The sequence below is a fragment of the Castor canadensis genome, chromosome 8, assembly GCF_047511655.1.
Source record: "Castor canadensis chromosome 8, mCasCan1.hap1v2, whole genome shotgun sequence".
Taxonomy (NCBI): Eukaryota; Metazoa; Chordata; class Mammalia; order Rodentia; family Castoridae; genus Castor; species Castor canadensis.
Window position 1 is genome coordinate 153,216,952 of NC_133393.1, and position 17,367 is coordinate 153,234,318.

General features: G+C 50.1%; 1 long non-coding RNA gene across 1 annotated transcript; it reads left to right on the top strand.

Moving 5' to 3' along the window:
• Positions 1 to 793: 793 nt before the first annotated feature.
• Positions 794 to 16,140, top strand: LOC141425584 (uncharacterized). Its single transcript, XR_012450563.1, has 3 exons — positions 794 to 985; positions 14,645 to 14,783; positions 15,748 to 16,140. It is a non-coding gene; the product is annotated as an uncharacterized lncRNA (long non-coding RNA).
• Positions 16,141 to 17,367: the final 1,227 nt, after the last annotated feature.

Sequence of the window (17,367 nt, forward strand, 5' to 3'; positions counted from 1 at the left end):
TGTGGGGTGGGGGAACGGGGAGATGTAGGTCAAAGGACAAAGCAGAACACATGTAGGATGGATCAGCTTTGGGACCTAACGTACGCGTGGAGACCAAAGTTAGTAAACCGTATTGAATTAGTTTGTTAAATTAGCAGATTTTAGCTGCTCTTGTCACACAAGAAGAGTGACTGTGAGGGCTGGGGTGCAGCTCAGTGGTTGATAGCTAACCTGGTATACATGAGGCTCTAAGGTTTAGCTAAATTAAAACGTGAGATAATAGATACACTAATCTGCTTCACTGTAGTAACCATTTTATTGTATGGACCCCATAACACAAAAAAGTTAATTGGGGAGGAAAATCATAGTAAAGCCAGTTCCTCAGGTCTACCTAACCGTCTTTTCTTTTCCCCAGTACTGAGGCCTTGCACTTGCTAGGCAGGTGCTCTACCAACTTGAATCACACCCCCAGCCCTTTTTGCCTTCATCTGTTTTTGATCGGGTCTCACACTTTTGCCCAGACTGGCTTTGGACTGCAATCCTCCTACCTCTGCCTCTGTAGGAGTAGCTGGGATTATAGGCATATGACACCACACCTGGCTGCTAGCCATCTTTTAAGCGCCCAGTAGCACAAGGAGCTCGTGGCTGCCATGTTGGAGCACACAGGTCTAAAAATCAAGAAAGAGAAATGGCATCTCCTGGCAGGTGCTCTTTCCCAGGCGCCTGGAGTCTCTGAGAGGAGCAGCTGGCTGCCTTTTGGGCGCCTGCCATCCCCTGAGGGAGACGCACTCCTTGCTGACAGATTGGAGGCTGAATTAGGCTGTGACAGTGGACAGCCAGTGTGAGCTTGGTGCAGAGGTGGACTTCAGGGGTCAGGCATTCAGTGGGGACAGAAAAAAAGCAACACTGAAGCAAGGCCATGGAGGTTGAGTGAGGGCTCTCCAGGCAGAGAGTGGGGAGAAGCAAAGGCCCTGGAGCAGGGAAGAGTGAGAATCCAGTGGAGCAGGTAAGGAGGGGACACGATAGGGTTCCTGGACCTTGTGCTTCAGGAACTGGGTTTTGCAATCGGGGGATGGGCTGTTTAAGACCTCCTGGAGGGGAGGCAGCAGGAACACAGAGCTCACAGGTAGAAAAACAGTCCTGGTTGGTGGCACCATCAGAATGGTGGAACTAGTGACAAGTGATACTGGAAAAGCCCCAGAGGCATGGCATTGGCCCAGCAGCAGCGTCTTCTTCAGGGTAGCTGCCCCAGAACCAGCAGCTGAACCACAAGCAGGTTTGTTTCTGGGGAGATCCTGTGAGTAGCGAGTAGGACAAGAGCCCGCAAGTGAGGGTGCTGGGAGCTCAGACTTTCTGCTGTGTGACTCTGGGCAAGTCTCCTACCCTCCCTGTGCTGATTTAACCTGGCCATCCATAGTGGGTTGTGGGGAGCTGGCGTAAAAGTGAGATATGCCCACTCCACCTGATTCCAGCTTGGAGCTTCTCATTCGGGAGACAATGCTCATTCTTTCTCTTTGTAGTTCTTGATTTCTAACAAACACTTCTGAATCCAAAGCAAACATTTCCTGATGCCACCCCCAGCCAGTCTTGCACAGAGCCAGTCCGTGGGAAGCTGGGTTTGCCCCACGGGGCACTGGGGCACCTGCAGACTCCCTAAGGAGCTGGAGAAAAGCCAAGCAGACAGCAGGTGGTGCGGGTGGGCTCCAGGCCTGCCGCTCGCTGGCCCCTGCTCCTTCCTGTAGGCTTCACACTCACTTCTGTCCCTCAGACTCCCTTGGTGGGGGGGGGTGGCGGGGCAGGTGGCTGGGAGGGCTGTAGGGGCTTCTTCAGGGTTGGAAACACCCCACATCTTGATCTGATTGTGTGGTGTCTGGCTGCAACAGGTTCTTCCAGCTGAGCAGTCACCATCAGAGCGTTTCACCTGATCTGGGTGTGTTTTGATGATTTTCTGAAGTGCAGAAAGTAAGCCTGTCTTTGGGCTGGCGGAGTGGCTCAAGTGGCAGAGTGCCTACTTAGCAAGTGTGAGGCCAGAGTTCAAACTCCAGTACTACACACAAAAAAAAGAAGCCTCTCTTCTCCTCAGCCACACGGTTCTTGCTTGTTCCCTTCAAGCTGTCCTCTGCCTCCTGGACTCCACCTTTTCTCCTTTGTGACACCCTGTGTCCCCCACTGTTCCCTCTGGCAGAGCACCTGCCTGGCCCATCTCCCCACTCAGCAGGCCTGAGATCCATTCCACAATCCTTAACCCTCCCTCCCTCCCTCCCTCCCTCCCTCCCTTCCTTCCTTTCCTGGGGATTGAACCCAGGGCCTCTACCACCTAAGCCACACACATACCAGCCTTTTGTTTCTGAGATAGGGTCTGATCTACAGGCATACCACCCTTACTCATCCAATCTTGGCTGATCACAAAAGCTAAGCAGGGTTGGACTTGGTGAGTACTTGGATAGGAAGCTACTCTAGGTGAGACAGAGAGAGAAAGAGAGAGAGAGAGAGACAGCTACCTTGCCTAGGCTGGACTTCAACTCTCAATCCTCCCGTCCCCACCTTCTGAGTAGCTGGAATTACAGGCGTATGCCACCACACCTGGCTCCACACATCATTTCTGGAATCTGGCCTCATATTTTGCTCTACCAACTGTTCTGATGGTGGTACTGCCTGTGCCTACACATCAAATGCCTCAGTTTCTTCTACCTGTAAACAGGGACATGGCAGGATGTCCCTGACACGGTTACTGTGGGGACCAGGAAGGATTATGTTGGAAAGTTCCTAACAGGGTCCTTACTGTGTGTGGTTTAGTATTTAATCTTTTTTTGGCAGTTCTGGGGTTTGAACTCAGGGCCACACGCTTGCTGAACAGGTGCTCTTACTGCTTGAGCCACTCCAGCAGCCCTAGAATTTAATCTTTCAAAGCGCCTATTACAATGTATGGAGGTTCTGAGTACCTGCTCTGGTCAGAGTCTGGGGATTTTAGATAGACAGGATTTGGCCCAGTCCTGGAAAAGCTCTCCTATACAACCTGGGAGACAGGTACATGGTTCGGAATGAGCCGGGGCCACCAGCTGTCAGCACTGCAGCCCAGAGGGAGGGGAAGGCGTGGAGGTTTGAAATGGTCCCTGCAGAGAGACCCTTCAGGGGACCCTCAACACTGTGTGCAGCAAGGCTGATTCACAGCACAGCAAAGGTGCGAGGACAAAGGCCCAAAGTCCAGGTGGAGAGGGTTGTGCAGGGACTCTGAGGCTGGGGCAGCGATCAGCTTGGAGGGGCCACTGTGGAGCAGAGCCACCAGTGTGGATGAGGCTGAAGGCACTGGTACTGGAACCAGGGGCTGGCATCAACTTACTAAGATGGGGCCACATGTGAAGGACAGTGCCAGGATCCCCAAGAAGGGCTAGTCACTATCAGACAGAGAAACCCAGCCACACAGGACTGTAAAGCTGAGGACACAAGATAACCCCCAGTTCTCTCTCCCCAGGAGGGGGAGGACCCCTCCTCTGTGTCCCTAGTGAGGGCACCCTGAAACTGGAGGCCCCAGGCCAGGCAGCTGGGCCATCCTGGAGCAAACTCACAGACCAAACAAGGGGTCTGTGACATTGAGGACACAGGCAGCTCCCTTGGCAAGTCAGGATGGGTCTGGCCAAGGCACTATGACATCTGGCACTGCACTCACAGCCTGAGTCGTGGCCCCTCCCCACCCACCCCAGGCCTGGGCACCAACCTGTGCCCTGTGTCTGAGTCTGAAATGGAACCTGCAGGTCCCTTTGAGGAACTTGTACCCTGACAATAATGTCCTCCTCCCCACTCCTACTGCAGCCTGTGCTGGGTCCTCCTCCTGAGAGGGAGAAAGCTTCCTGACTTGGAAGTCAGGGGTGGTCTGACCCCCACCCCCACCCACAGGCCCCTGCCATGGGAGTTGTGGGTGTTTGCAGGCTGAGGCTCCTGCTGACACGGGAACCTGGGCTGCCAAAGGGCAGAGGGCCTAGAAGATGAGAAGTTCCTGGACTTATACTGCCAGGGTGCTGGTCAGGCTACAGTGTGGCCTGGTGGCCCAAAGAGCAAGCAGAGAAGGCCACAAGGATTGGAAAGGGACGGCTGAGGAGGAGCTAGTGTCTCTTTACCTCCACACTCACAAGGACCTGTCACCTGCCTGGTGCTATTGCCTCCCAGCTGGCCTTGGTCCCTTTCTTCCCCATGTCCCTGGTGAGCTATTACTATGACGACCAGCCTCCTGGAAGAGTCTCTTCATCTTCCATACTCTTCCACGGTCTTGGCAGGGTAGGAGCCCTTCATACAGCCTCCATAGGAACTTCTACGTCCACACGTGCCTGGGTCCTTTGGGGACCTCCACCTCTGAGGTGTCCCCAGCACTTTACTAATGCATCTAGTGAATAAGCAAGGGCCACATGGCTCTGGGGGTTACACAGATGCAGGCCCCAATCCAGCCTGGCTTCTCACTCCGCCATGACCTTCAGTGAGCCTGGCCCCAGCTTCCCAGGCTCTGTGCCAGCACACAGTAGGCCAGCTGCCCTAAAGCTCCTGCCCTGCACACCTGTCTGGTTACAGGGCTTCCCCTTCACATGCACACGAATGCACGCACACTGCAGGGTTGTTTGTAGAAGCAGTGCCCAGCCAGAAGTTACAAGCCACAGCCTGGCATAGCCCATTGCTCTTTATTTGGGGGCAGCTATTTGTGTCCCGGGGCAGGGATGCCTCAACTCTGCACTGCTGCTGGGTCAGCCTGAGCTCCAGGTACCATTGGAATGGTGTCCATTCCCCTCCACCTGCCTCAGAGGGTCGCCATCCTGCCTCCACATTGGATGGCATGGAGTTTGCAGCCAGCATGGTCCCAGTGCTTTCCCTAACTGGGGGAAGGGGGACTGGTGTGTGTGGGGGCATGTTCTTAAAGCTGGTTTAGCCTCTACCTCCCTGCAGCACTATCCACAATTTCTGCAAAGGTTGCCTTTTTTCCTCATCACAAATGACTCTAGGTTGCTTTAAATAGTTATAGACTTTTTCAGAAAAAGAGTAATGACATGTTTCTATGTATCCACATTTTAGACGTGCAAATTCAGGTCTTTTCAGCACATCTTAATTGTTCCAGTTTTATAGCCGAGTGTGGTGGTGCATGCATGCCAGCTCCCAGAAGGCTGAAGCAGCAAGATAGAGTTTGAGGCCAGCCTGAACTACACAGTGAGTTCGAGGCCAGCCTGGGCTATGTGAGAAACTTGTTCCTGTTTTAAAACTGGGTTTCAAGGGAGGGGATTTTTCCAAATAGTCACCTTCGCACAACCATGCGGTCCCTGAACTGCACCCCCAAACACACACACACACACACACACACACACAAAATTCTGAAAAATTCCCCCCACACCCTCAGGCCAGGACCCTGTGGCCTGTGGGGGTAAGCACTACCACCAGAATGAGCCACTGCAGCCCAAGAGACCCAGCCTGACCGGAGGCCCCCTGGAGGCAGAAGATTCCTGGTGAAGATTCACAGAAAAAGGGAAGAGGGAGCCAAGGCCCTGGGTGGCTGCGTGACAGAGGCAGTGGGGAGAAATGACTGATCTAGAGAGTGGGGAGAACCTTGGGGGACTCTGGAGCTGGGGCTGGGAGCTGGATGTGACTCCCCTATCAGAAGGAGCTGCTTTTGCAGCTGGACTCCACCTGCTCATCCAGCCCGGAAGGAAGCCATCAGGCAGAAAGGTGCATTTTGGCTGCGGTCAGCTGCCTCTCACTAGTACATCCTGTGTTGAACCTGGCTGCCAGGTCCAGAAGTGAGCCAGCCCTGCCGAAGGGCTCTCGGCTAGGAAAGGAAGCCATGCTGGGACCCGTGCTGGACTACAGGGCACGGAGGGCAATGCCTTCTCCTGGTAAGCAAGACAGGGCTGGCAACAGGCTTGTAGCAGCCAGTCCCAGATCAGTGTAGACAAGGTGGACAAGAATGAATGCTATTGGCCAGGAGCGGTGCACACCTTAGTCCTAGCACTCAGGGGGATGGTGCAGGAGGCTCGCTTAAGTTCAGGAGCTCCAGGCCAGCCTGGGAAACTTGTGAGACTCTGTGTCTGAGAGAGAGAGACAGAGAGAGAGCAAATAGAAACTGCTGGGAGGGACTTGCATCCAGGTACAGGTCTCTTTTGAACCTCTACACATGGCTCAGCTATGACATTGGAGGTCATTAGTCCCAATCCACAGGTGGGGAAACTGGGGCAGAAAAAGTGTGACTAAGGCCCAAGGTCACGCAGCAGGTCTGGACAGATCAGAGGACTCCCATGACATGGTCTAGACCCTGACCTGTGCCCCTTCTCCCAGAGTGATGATTGGAGTCCAGGGGCAGGGTGCCCTTGGCCCAGAGGGTTGGGAGTGGACTTGGTGTCTATCCTGCTGCACAGGCTTGTGCTCTGGGCCCTCCACCCCCAAGAAAAAATCTGGGCCCTACATGGACTATGGGTTCTCTCCAAAGACAATTAAGCTCAGTTCTCAATGAACCTCCTGATGGGGTGGAACTGAGCCTTGACAGTGTGGGGCTGGCCAGAGACCCAGGACAAAGCCTGGGCTGTTTCTTAATCCTACCAGAGATGGGCTTCTGTGGGGTGGCAGAGGAGGCCCAGAATGGGAGCACTGCAAAGAATAATCTATCAATCAATCTTGGGTCGTAGACAAGACATCGCTTTCATCTTTCTGCTAAGCTGAGCCTCACTGGGTGAGGCTCAGGTCCTTCCTTGCCCTCCACACTTGATAAACACTGAGTGCCCAGGTGCCACCAGCTAAGCACAGTCCCATTTTACAGATGTGGAAACTGAGGCCCAGAGACTGCACAGTACTTGCCCAGCCCAGTGCTAGTGTGTTGTGGAGACACAGGGAGTCTAACTCCCTGGCTTGGTGCGGGGTGGTAAGTGGAGCAGAAGGCTCAGAAGAAAACCTGCACAGCGCTAAGGACTCTGACCGCTATGTGACCACAGTCCAGACAGCGTGTGGAGTGATTTTGTGCTGCCACCATGCTCAAGTGGTCTCCTCAGATCTTTGAGACTCATCATTTCCTTATTGAGGAGACACTTATTTCAGGACCCATAGCAGGCTGCTGGAAGGGACACCTGGGCTGCCTCCAGCCCCTGGGGCACCCCAAATTCCAGCCAACCAGAGCCCGTGTGGGAGAGTTCTGGGCAGAAGAATGAAAGACTCAGGTCTGCCCTGGATTACAGGGGGCCTCCTATAGTTCAGGTCTTGTGGAGGCCACAGAGGATAGTTGGCAGGTAGGGCTGACCGGCAGCTTTGTACGCCCTCTTTCCTGCACTGCCCCAAGCTGCAAACTCTACCCAAGGTGACAAGGACCATCAGTCACACACCAGCCTCCCCACTGAGACACTGACATCAGAAACATGGTGATTTTTCCTTCTTGGCATAGAAGGTGAAGGTGCTGGCAGTGATGCTCAGTCATTCAGTCACCCCATCTGTCTGAACCTCTCCAAGAGACAAACTCCACCTTGTGGCCGCTGGGGTTGAACACACAGCGCTTATAGGCTTCCCCTGAGAAGCTTTGCCTTATGTCAGTGCCTCTGAATCTCAGCAGGAGAATGGCGAGCTCCAGGCCAGCCTGGGCTGCACAGCAAGACCCTGTCTCAAAAGAACAAGGGTTGAGCTGTTTAATCTTAGGGGGACGCCAGCCTTCTTTTTGGTCCTTGTAGCCAATGATTATTATTTCCAAGTAGCTCATGGGGCTGGTAGAGTGACTCAAGTGGTAGAGCGCCTGCCTAGCAAGCTTGAGGCCCTGAGTTCAAACCCCAGTACTGCCAAAAAAAAAAAAAAAAAAAAGATTACAAGAAGCCATTGGGTTTAACTCTTGCACTGGGCCCCAAAGGACAAGTCTAAAATTCAAAATGGAGTTACTCACGCTGAAGTCCCTGACCAAGCTGAAGTTCAACTGATTTTCTGTGACCTGTTTATCTGACCTGAAAGTCAGGATTGTAGAGAGATAACGCCAAATTTCCCAAACAGGCCAAGTCAGGTCAGTTGGCATGATAACTGAATTCCCCCAGTCTTAATCCTTACACAAAGAGATCACCTGAAATAACCCGCAGTTAATCACTGTGTTTTGACAATATTGCTGTTTGAACTGAGGTCCTTGCGCTTGTAAGGCAGGTGTGGATCCACGGCCCCAGCATCAGTCATTTTTTGAGTAGGGTTTTGTACTTTTTGTCTGGGCCAGCCTGACCACAGTCCTCCTACCTACACCTTCTGAGCTGCCAGGATTACAAGCGTGAGCCATTCTGTAACTTTAAAATAATCAATCTGCCTTTTTCCTTGTTGCTTCTGCAGTCTATACTTCTAGCCCCAAACTGGTCTCTTTTGTTCAAGCCATCAGAGCACTTAATCCTTTTTATAGAATTAAGGTGCAGCCCAATTCTGGAATAAAACATAAAGTCAATTGAGATCTTTGAGTTGTTGTACTTTTGACTTGGACAACTCATCTCTAGTCCCTCCAAAGCCCATTTTCTCTACTTCCAAAGTGTGTCTCAAATCTGACCCCTGGCCGGGTGCCTGTGGCTTATGCCTGTAATCCTAGCTATTCAGGAGGCAGAGATCAGGAGGCTCGTGGCTTGAAGCCAGCATGGGCAAATAGCTCATGAGACCCTATCTCGAAAAAAAACCCATCACAAAACAGGCTGGTGGAGTGGCTCAAGTGGTACAGCACATGCCTAGCAGGCATGAGGCCCTGAGTTCAAACCCCAGCACCATCAAAAAAAAAAAAAAAAAAGAAGAAGAACAATAGCCTGGAAACAATTAAGACTACATCCTGGACATAACAGCTTGTGACTTACAGCCATGTCCTATTGGCCCACGGCCCCCAGCCATGTTGACTGCCGAGGTCCTGTGGGCTGGTTAACAGGCTAACACTGCAGTTACCCATGTGTCACAACAGTCCCAGTTTGACCACCTAGGGTCAAAAACTCCCCCATCCAATGTATGGGAGGAGTGTATGACGTCTGGGCCCAACCCCAATAAAATCCCTGTCTAAAGTCCTTTGAGAAAGGGGCGCTCACTCTAGCACCTGTCAACTCCATCTTGAGAGCATGCTTTCACTTTGCTGTAAGAAGCTTAACCTGTATGTGTGTGTGGGGGTTGTTTGTTTGTGGTACTGGGATTTGAACTCTGGCTTCTGGCTAGGTGAACTCTCTCCCATCTTGAACCATGTATCCAATCCTTTTTGCTATGCTTATGTTGGAAATAGGGTCTTGCTTTTCTCCCAACCTGGCCTGCACGAGATCCTCCTTATTTTAGGCTTCCTGCTATTGCTAGAATGACAGCACACACTACTGAGCCCAGCTGTTTTTCTATTGAGGTTGGGTCTCACAGACTTTTTTGCCTGGAGTGGCCTAGAACCTCGATCCTCCTGATCTCAGTCTCCCAAGTGGCTGGGATTACAGGCATGGACCACCCACATCCTTGGATTTTTTAATTTGACAAGATCAAGAAGCTACACACATACACAGGTAACAAGAGTCACAGGTGAAAACGCAGACGTGCCGTCATCTACTAGCCCAACATAACTCAGACGCTTACATCCCATCCTATTTGTTTTTGTTTTGTTGTATGGCCCTTTTTCTACAGAGAAGAGGAGACTAGGGAATATAAATGTGAATTAGAGGAACAGCCGGCATAGAGAACATGCAATGGCCCGAGGTAAAGTCTTTGGCCCAGAGCTGAGTGTGGTGCACACACATCTAATCCGAGCACTTAGGAGGCCAGGGCAGAAGGCTCTCAAGTTCAAAGCCAGCCTGGGCTACACAGTAAGACACTTCTCAAAATAAACTTGGAGGAGTGGCTCAAGTGGTAGAGCGCCTGCCTAGCAAGCAAAGGCCCTAACTTCAAACCCCATATTGCCTAAACAAACAGACAAACAAACCAAAGTCTGTTGATCCAAATAACAGACAGTGGACTGTAAATAACTCTTTATGGGACAAAATAGAGGGTAAAGGAATGGGACAATTTTAGTTTAGTTTTCTTTGTGACATTCCAGTAAGAAGACTGGAAATAACAGTGTTCCTGTCCTGTTGGATTTGATCAAGTGGTTGAGGGAACTTTGCCAAAGCCTCTGACTGCATGTGGTGGAAGGGGACAGAGGGAGGTCAGAGGGGCTGGATTCTGAGGGAGATTCTAAGGCCTCTCAGCACATCCAGTCTATGGGATATTGTTCTCTGAGTCCCAACCCAGCAGGCAAAGAATCAAAACGGAGTGACTCGTGCTAAATTTCCAGGTTGCCAAGTTGAAGCTAAGCTGCTTATCTGTCAACTGTTTATCTGACCCACCTAATCAGGATTAGAGCAATAACAGCCCAAATGTCCTAAACAGGCTGATCTCAGTCAGCACGATCCTGAAGCTCCCTCCCTCTTAATCCTTATACAAAAGAAGTAAACTGAGGTTAACCAATCAGTTATTTTCCTATTCTGTCTCCCTACCTTACAAGGTAGATCATGTTTTTTTCTTTTCCCTCCCTCTGTCCCTCCCTCCTTTCCTCCTTTCTTTCCTTCCTTCTTCCTTTTTTCCTTCCTTCCTTCCTTCTTCCTTTTTTTTTTTTAAACAGGATCTCACTATGTAGCCCAGGCTAGCCTCAAACTCATGACCCTCCAGTCTTAGCCTCCTAAATGCTTATATTACAGGTGTGCACCATCCCACCCAAATGGTAACCTTTTGTGTGGTAAAATGTTTACTTCAAAGAAATTAAGTGTGCATTTCAACTTACTGTATGTAATCTAACGAAAATTTGGTTGTGTTTCATCACATAAACATAAATGATTTAAGCAATAAAGAATTCAGCTTCAAAAGAATTAGTTCATATATTGAGAAAAAGTAAAAGCACACTAAGAATGTACAACCAAGTTCCGTTTCTATGCAATAATTGAACTACAGTCAAATAAAGCAAAGATAGGTGGTTCTTTAGATGTTTATCTTGGCTCTTGAATATATATTTACATATAATCAGATCTGCCAATTGTAAACTGTGGTTTATTTTAAAGGAAGGGGATAAATGGAGTTAAAGAGATCTTTATGCTGTATGTACACATTCCCAGAGCAGAGCCTCTGGCATTTAAGATGCTTTTCCACTCATAGTATCTCTGCCCAACTAATTTCTATCTGGACCTCACTAGATTCACATTTTACCCATTTGTCTCAAACGCTGAAAATAAGATGTGCTCATCGTCCTCTCGGACTTTGAAAGGACCAAACCACGTTTCCTTTTTCTTTCTGCTTTCTTCAAGCACTTTTCTGCCTACAAAACCAATCTCTTCTGTGTGGCTCTTCAGAACACTCACTCTATTTTATGCAATAGTGTTGCTCAATTCTAGAACGGAAAGTCAAGCCAGTTAAGATCGCTAAGCAAGGTTGTTGTGACTTTGTCCTTTGACAGTGGCATGAAACCATCTGTGGTTCCTGTTAGTAACAAAGCCACAGGCGCTGCCAACACTGCTGTTGTCTGTTGCCTACTTGTGTTTGAAGAAAATGCTGAATTTCAAGAAGAGGTAGTGAAAACAGCCATGGAATTCTTTTCCATGCAAGTCTGTGGACTTGCTGAATTTCATCCATTGACTTCTGGACTCCAGATCTTTTCAAGAGTGAACAAGCCCATGTTGGGCTGGGGCATGGCTCGAGTGGTAGCGCACCTGCCAGCAAGCAGGAAGCCCTGAGTTCAAACCCCAGGAGTGCCAAAAATTAGATAAATAAGATCCTGTTACTCCCCTGACTAAACCCTCAAAGGCTTCCCATTACAGCCAGAAAAAAATCCGGAATCCCTACCTGTCCCTCCCAGACCCTTGGGAGGGACCCCATACACCCACACACATAGCCACCCACACCCACACCCCACACACTCCCACACACCCAGACACCCCCACACAAACCCCACACACCCACACACACCCAGACACCCCCACACAAACCTCATACACCCACACACACCCAGACACCTACACACATCCAGACACCCACACCCCACACACTCCTACACACCCAGACACCCACACACACACCCACATCCCCAGACACCCCCCCACACCCAGACAGCCCCCCACACTCCCCTCCACACACTCCACACACCCAGACACCCGCACCCACACCCAGACCCCCCGCAACACTCCCACACACCCACCCTCCCACACACACACCCAGGCACCCCCCCACACCCAGACACCCCACACACTCCCCTCCACATGCTCCCACACCCCCAGACACCCACACACACACACCCAGACAGTCCCCCCCACACCACATACCCCCACACACCCAGACAATCCCCACACATACCCAGGCCCCACACACTCACCCAGACACTCCACACACTCCACACACCCACACACACCCAGACACCCCACACATACACCCAGACACCCCCACACACCCCACACACACACCCACACACAGATACCCCACACACACCCCACACACACACCCCACACACACACCCCACACACTCCCATACACCCCCCCCTTCACACCCCCCCTACTCCACCACACAGACACACCCAGGCACCCCCACACACCCCACACACCCCCCACACACAGACACACAGACACCCCACACACACCCCCTCCATTTTCTGACATGTGACGGAAGACCTTGAACTGAGCGTGGCCAGGAAGGTGCCTGCCTCTGCGTGCGAGGAGTCTTTCCTGTGTGAATATGTATACATTTCCCCAATAAAAGCCCCTTATTCTGCCTGGACTGTGGCTGGGGTGATGGAGCACTTGCCTACCATGCTGGAGGCCCGGGTTCAATCCCCGTGCTCTCTTTGTCGGGAGAAGCACTGCTTCGGGAATTATCTCCAGTGCGCACCTTGTCCACTCTTTGTTCTCTTATCTTCTGGTTGTGATTTTTGGCTTGACACTCACCAAGGGGCCAACCCATTGTATTCCCTTATAACCACACTGTGGGGTCACTGGCATTGTAAGTGTCTGTCTCCTGTTCCCCTCCCCAGGTTTGTGTTGTTGTTGCAGAAAATAATTTCTGTCAAGGGGGAGACAGAAAGTTTATCAGTAAGGCAAAGGAAAGGAAAGGATGGTACACACCCAGACATGGATGTGGGCATACGAAGACAGGTGCTAAGCACTCTTGGGGTGCTTATTTTGGGTAACAAAGGGTAGAGGTGTTAGTTTAGACATGTCTTTAACTGGTGTTTCCCTTTGTTCTGGGCACCTGGCACATCTCAGTCATTCTTTTCTTTGGATGGGGACTGGGGTTTGAACTCAGGGCTTCACTCTTGCAAAGCAGGTGCTCTACTACTTGATTCACACTTCTGGTCCTTTTTGCTCTGCTTGTTTTAGAGATGGTCTCTAGAACTCTTTGCCTCCAGGCTGGCCTCAAACCCCTTCCTCCCCATCTCAGCCTACCAAGTAGCTAAGATTACAGGCATGAGCCACCAGCACCCAGCTTCACCTCAGTCATTCTTGACATTATTCCTGACGTTGGGCCCAGAGAGACATTGGTGTACTAAGCTGGCTCTTGATAACAAAATGTTTTTCACTCCCCCATTAGGCTAGAGCAGTGCTTTTAACCTTGCACTGATGATTTCCCCAGAGCTCTGGTAAGCACCTCCCAGGTAAGTATCTCAAGGAATCCACCCAGTAAAACTCATCCTGGGACTCAAAGGAGACCTCGCCAAAGGGTCCACGAGAGCTGAGGGCTTCTCCCTCTGAGGACCTCCTGGGCCCATCTTGGTCCTGGTGACTTGGGAAACAAGGGTTCTCTGAGGTAAAAGGTTGCAGATATTACCCAGTAAAATGATCAGACCCTGGGACAAGTTTCCAAAACGTACCAGCAGCAAGACTGGGTGGCAGTTGAAAAGATGTCTGCCAGACCAGAGCTAAGAGCAGTTTTTTCTGGTGTTGGGAGTGGAGCCTATCTTGTGTGCTAGGAACACAGAGCAATACAAAAAGAGCTGGGCAAGGTCAGGTGACTTCAGGTGGCCTTTTTTTGTGTAAGTCCCAGGCAGAGAGGACTTCATTATCAGCCCAATTGACACTGGCCTAACTGGGAAACGTGGGGTGTTATCTCCCTAATCCTGAGGCAGAACAGGGCTGTGTCACCCAGCTACATCTCCCGCCCAGAGTTTCTCTCTTATCAGAATTAGAAAACACAGTTCTGAAACTAAATTACTTAAATTTGAAAGTGGTTCCATGCTTGGTCAGGCACAGAGAAAGGGCATCCCTATTTTTTTTGTTTTATTCTGATGGGACTGGGGTTTGAACTCTGGGCTTTAAGTTCACAAAACAGGCACTTTACCACTTGAGCTGCACCTCCACTCCATTTTGCTCTGGTTATTTTGAAAATGGGGTCTACGGAACTATTTGCCTTAGCTGGCCTCGAACCATGATCCTCCTGATCTCAACCTCCCAAGTAGCTGGGATTACAGGCGTGAATCACCAGTGTCCAGAGAATCCCTCTAACATTCATCCCATGTGTTGAGGCTTCTATGGCCCCGAGACACTCCTGGGTGTTGAGGATTCAGCACCGAACTGACAGCTGTTCTCTTGTAGCATGTAGTCCAGCAGAAAAGTCAGGTGTAGAAAGTATCCCCAGATCCCCAGCCTAAGACCTGGCTCTGGGCCCAGCCACTTGCTCACATCAAGAGAAAAATGACATAAAAAATATAAAAAGGAAAAATGGATTTATTTACAGTTTTGACCAAAACCGGGGAGAGAGCCATTATCAGCCTGTCTCCACCTCCCCCATCGCTGTACTACAATTTACAGAAAGGAAAGAACAAATGCCAGGGATATGCTTCTGTAGCTGTGGTCCCCGTTCCTGCAGCTGAGAGGTAAGTCCTCCCCCCAGGTGCCAGGACCTCTGTGGACAGCCCTCTCTGCTTCCAGCACCATATTCCCTGCAGGGAACTGGAGGTGAAAAAGACAGTTTTCTTTATTAACAATAAAAAATAGTTTCAAAAGAGTTCTGTTACAAAAGCAAGGCTTCAAGTATCTTACTGAAGTCCAGTTCATAGGGGAAGTGAAGGAAAGCCCAGGGAGCTTAGAGTTTTAACGAAGCCTGCAGGTACAGCAATGGCTTCTTCCAGACAATGACAAATTTGCTACTAACTTGTGGCCACATGAAGTTATAGAAACCAGAAATGGATGTCAAAAGACAGAATTACAGTAGGGTTTTTTTGTTTGTTTGTTTTTGCTTTCTGAACTCAGGACTTATAAAGCAGGTGATCCACATCTGAGCCACACCTCCAGTTCATTTTGCTCTCATTGTTTTGGAGATGGGGTCTCTTGAACCATTTGCCTGGGCTGGCCTCAAACCATGATCCTCCAGATCTCAGCCTCCCAAGTAGCAAGGATTCTATAAGGCACCAGCGCCCAGCGTTAGTGATATTTTCAGTTGTAGGATCAGACAACACTCTATTTTACCAGAGAAAATAGAGTCAGTGCAGAAGAAGTTGGTTTTATATATAGACAAGAGCTGAAGAAAACGGAAACAAAAGGACAAAAAGTATACTAGTCACTGCATGGACAGGGAGGCAAACAATAGGAAATTAGTTGGCTAACACCAGGTGACTTTGGTGACCTTTCTCATGCAAGAATCCAGATGGGTTCTTTATGGCTGTGCCAATTGAAACTGACCTGATTGAGATATTTGGGCTACTGTCTTTCTGATTCTGATTTCTCAGAAGACAAGACAAATTAGTCGCAGTTTGGTGGAACTTTGGCAGGATTTTTATTTTTAGCCCGGTGTGTGCAGAAGCTAAACAATGACTTCTTATCATTTTTTTTCTTTAACAGAGGGAATCAGGGGCCAGGAGGCATCAAAGAATTAAAGGTCTGATGTGGGTTTTGAACTTCACCTTGAAGGGAAAGAAGAGGAGGGGAGAGACAAAGTAGCTCTGTATCTTCCTCAGTTGTACCGGGACTACACTGAAGGGGGACAAGCTCAAGACTCTTGATGTTGTCTTCAGAGGTAACCCAGCAAGATCTGATACACCCCAGGGACTGTGGTCTAAAAACCACAGAACCCCTGAACTCACGAAAGAACTTTCCAAGGGGCACACAAGAGCAGGTGATGTTAGGCTGGGCCTGTAACTCATGGTGGGGTATTGCATTTGCCTAGCGTGTGAGAGGCCCTGGCTTCCATCACCCAAAAATAGTTCAAGGACAAATAAAGTGAAGTGAACATTTTTCCTGGAGAAGATGAGCTTGTTTGTGTGTTTTAAATGCATGGTGGTAGCTTTTAAGTCACTGGGGAACACTACAGTCCACTTGATATATGGTATTTTGTGTTTTTTTTTTTTTTGGTGGTGGTGGTTGAGGGGTTGAATTCAGGGCTTTAAGCTTGCTAGGCAGGCGCTCTATCTCTTGAGGCACTCTGCCAGTCCTTTTTTTTTGTGTTGGGTTTTTTCAAGATAGGGTCTCATGAATTATTTGTCCAGGTGGCTTCAAACCTCAGTCCTCCTGATCTCTGCCTCCTGAGTAGGATTACAGGCACACAGCTGATACGTGGTGTTTTTTTTAAATGGTTGAATACACACACACACACACACACACACACACACACACACACACACACACGGCCTCCCCATTCTGTCCTGGAGCGGGTCATAAGGTCTGCATGTGAGAGGTATCCTCTGTCCGGCAGGAGGAACATCCATATCTTAGGGAGGAGGGATGAGAGGAATCTGAACAACCAGGCCTTGCTAAATTCCCCAGGGCGCTGTCCTCAGCTCTCCGCTTTGTCCCATCTCATTTTCCACCACTTCCCCTCCGTAGCCGAACCTGGTGTAAAAACACACAGCTTGGCCATTTCTTCTGGTCTTTGTGTCTTCATAAAGGCTCCCGTGTCACAGAGACCATAGTAAATATGCTGGTCTGTAATCTCTGGCTAGATGTCTTGTGTCAGTCTAATTGTAAGAGCCCTGCCAGCAACCTAAGGTAGTGCTCTGGTTTACATGGTTGCACCCCCTCCAAAACTCACTCTGAAACTTAATCCCCACTGCAAGGAGTGTGGAAGAGAGGGCTAATGAGGGTGTTTAGACCGATCCTCCACCCTTGGAAAGGGACAAATGCTGCTGTGGAAAGGGCCTGAGGAAGTGTTTCTATTTTGTTCTTCTGGCGCCTGAGGCACCTGAGGACTCAGCGTTCATCCCATTTGCCTGGCTGCCTTCCCTACGTGCGGCTGCAGCAAGGACCCTCTCCAGGCACTAGACAGAACCTTGATCGGAAACTTCTCAGCCTCCAAAGCTGGGAGAAAAAAATTCCCGTTCTCTGTAAAAGACCCAGCCTGATGCTCCATTGAGGCAGCACAAAACAGACTGAGAGAGACTGTAACCCAAGTCTTAGGTCAGAGCCTAACTCTGGGGTTCCAGCAAGTCAGGTCTAGCCACTCACCCCAAGGAAAGGGAACAAGAG